This window comes from Somniosus microcephalus, unplaced genomic scaffold (assembly GCF_052327205.1).
Source record: "Somniosus microcephalus isolate GS21.2 unplaced genomic scaffold, FLI_Smic_1.0 scaffold90, whole genome shotgun sequence".
NCBI lineage: Eukaryota > Metazoa > Chordata > Chondrichthyes > Squaliformes > Somniosidae > Somniosus > Somniosus microcephalus.
The window spans coordinates 380,488-383,469 of NW_028225277.1; the positions used below are offsets into that span (position 1 = coordinate 380,488).

The 2,982-nt window shown below is 44.4% G+C and overlaps 1 non-coding gene across 1 annotated transcript; it reads right to left on the reverse strand.

The window, feature by feature from the left end:
• Positions 1 to 212: 212 nt before the first annotated feature.
• trnan-guu (transfer RNA asparagine (anticodon GUU)) lies at positions 213 to 286 on the reverse strand. The gene has a single exon. It is a non-coding gene; the product is annotated as a tRNA-Asn (tRNA).
• Positions 287 to 2,982: the final 2,696 nt, after the last annotated feature.

Genomic DNA, 2,982 nt, shown 5'->3' on the forward strand with positions numbered 1-2,982 from the left:
TCCAGGATCTAATTGAATGAAGGAACAGGGCTGAGGGGCTGAATGGCCTATGTTCCTATTAGTCTGTCACCAATAAGAGAATGTTACGAAACGGTTTTTTCGGATCCCTGTGGATGATCTCATACTCACCGACATTGTACCCAGTGCTGCAGTTTATCCCATGATCTTGCAGCCAAAATGCACATTTTGAAAACCTGGAAATGTTAAAACACAGTCCCTGGGTGGACTCGAACCACCAACCTTTCGGTTAACAGCCGAACGCGCTAACCGATTGCGCCACAGCGACCTGTTGGGAAATTAATTACAACATATACCAAAGCCGGAGATTACAGAGATAAAACCTCAGGTCAGAGAGAGCAAGATAGCGACTGTCCAGTCTCCGTTTACTTGTCCAAATTAAAGAATGTAACATTCATTGTCGGAACATGGAAATAGTCGCTGAAAGAAAATCCGTTAAACAAATTGTTTTGAAAACCAGCTTTGAGCCATTAGATCGGTTCATCAACCAATGGTGACGGTGAGATATTAACACGGTGTCTGGGTTTCTCACAACTGTTGGAATCTTCCCACGAGTTCTTTTGCTGTTGTATTTGTTCATCAATGTGGAGATCAGATATACACGTGGTCGCTTCACTGGGCGCCCTGGGAACCAGATACACCAGAGCACAGGCCAATGATGGGACTCTGCCCTGTCTGCTCTATATGGGGGTCAGTAACACACCGAATGCAGAACAACGAACCTACCACAGCCCGTAAAGCCGAAACAGCTTAGTTGGGCGAGCGTTAGGTTGACGATCCTGGGTTTCGGCAGGTTTTAGTTACTTTTTGTCTCCTTCACTATAAGAGGAGCGAATCAGGAAAAAAAAATCGCATCTGAACCCGCGTTTACTAAAGCAACGAGCGTGAAACCACATCCTGAGCCGGGGATTCGGCTCCAGCCGCCGGCTGGGGATTCTAATCCAGTCGGGGTCCCGCCGGCTGTTTTTATACGGGGACTGAGTGAGGGGCTGTTCAGCGGTGGTGCGATCATAATTGTTAGAGTGAGGTTTGTTAAACTAAAGAGCTCTTTTTCTGTTACTTTTGATTTACACTCTGCCCAGTTGTATATACGAACAGTTAACAATGTTTAAGCGATGTGGTGTGTTCAATGTTTGTGCAGTAACTCGGTCACCCAGTGTGAGCCTGAACGATAATTCCCCAGCCTGGGTTCAAGCCTGGCCAATATTCCCTGACAATGTTTTCAGACCAAACACTGACCGATCGTTCTTACCACCAAAGTGGATGATCTGACACTTGCCCACATTGAACTCCATTAATCGCAGTTCAGGGGAGAATTAATAGAGGTGATCGAAATTATGGGGAAACAGTTTTCACTGGCAGGAGGGTCAGCGAGGCTATGGGGGAAGAACAGCGGAGTGGGACTGATTGGATAGCTCTTTCAAAGACTCTACATCAATTGCTCATTTTAATCTGCGATTGATAGATTTTTGTTAACCAAAGGTATGATGGGATAATTCAAGTCAGTGAGACTCTTTATAATTGTTTCAATCATCATTAATCAACCCACAACATTGTGTTGCTCACTGAAGGAATTGCTAACAAGTTTACTGGGTGACAGACAAACTGTAATAACTTAATATAGAATCAGACAGCACAGAAGGAGACCATTCGGCCCATAGTGCCTGTGCCTCTTTGAAAGAGCGATCCAATTATTCCCACTGCCCTGCTCTTTTCCCAAAGCCCTGCAAGTGTTTCTTTTTCAATTTATTTCTCTTTTGAAAGTTAATATTGAATCTGATTTTACCACCATGTCAGGCAGAAAAATATTGATATTAATGTTATCCACGTCCCATTTCACACAGTAATTTCCATGCTTTGCATGTCATGAACTTTTATCACTTCTGATTTTACACACTCTATTTTAGGAGTTTGCTTAAAAATGCTTGTGACATCAGCCATTGTTGGATTTAAAATGATTGCAGCCCCTTTCCTTAAAATCTCTGCCCCAAAGTGCTGTTGATGCTCATTTGTTGAGTATATTCAGGGCTGAGGTCGATTGATTTTTGGACTGTAGTGGAATCAAGGGATATGTGGATAGGCAGGAAAGTGGAGTTAAGGTCGATGATCAGCCATTATCTGATTGAATGGCGGAGCAGGCTCGGGAGTCATAGGGCCTACTCCTGCTTCTAATTATTTCATTCTTATGTCCTTTCACAGGAGAGCAAACTCGCCCCTGGACCTGCATAAGGAGCAAGTTCCAACAAAATGTTTCCGCGTACCTGATAGCTCCTACACTGCGGAAACGTCTCCACTTTCAGCACCAGTTCAGATGGGAATGTTAAGCGAGCAGGTGAACCGCTGAATCCCACTTTTGAGGGATGTCCCAAAGCGTTTCACAGTGGCGTCAAAAGAAATGAGTTGCACTTAGTAATTAAATATAAGCAAAGTGAGATTTGAACGCACGCTCCCAGAAGAGACTGCGATTTGAACGCAGCGCCATAGACCTCCCGACCAGCCTGACTGTTGGAAAGCTCCCTTGCAAGTTCTCACTTCCGCATTTAGAAAGATTCAGTCCGGGTGCTTGTTCAATGTTGCACGGAGGCTCATTGACCGGGTTATCATCTCCCTCGGGGCTTCCTGAGCCTGTGCTCGGTGTATGGGGAGGTTTGGCCCGGGTCACTGGGATGGACAATAACAACCCGAGCTGTGAAAGAGCGAATAATTAATGGGTTTGTCTCCGTGCCTGAAATGCGGCTTAGATCTGTTGGTGTTAACCGAGGCCGGGGCTCCGAGATATTGCATTTTGTTCACGTTTAATCAGAGGAATATCCGGTCAGGAGCTGAAAAGGACCAAGAGCTGAAAAAACACAAGAAAAAAGATAAGAAATATCAGCAATTGTGATAAACTCTTTAAAGTGTTATCTGGTAGTTTAGTGGTTTAATTCTTTTAATCACCATTCATTAACCGATAGCGTTGATTTA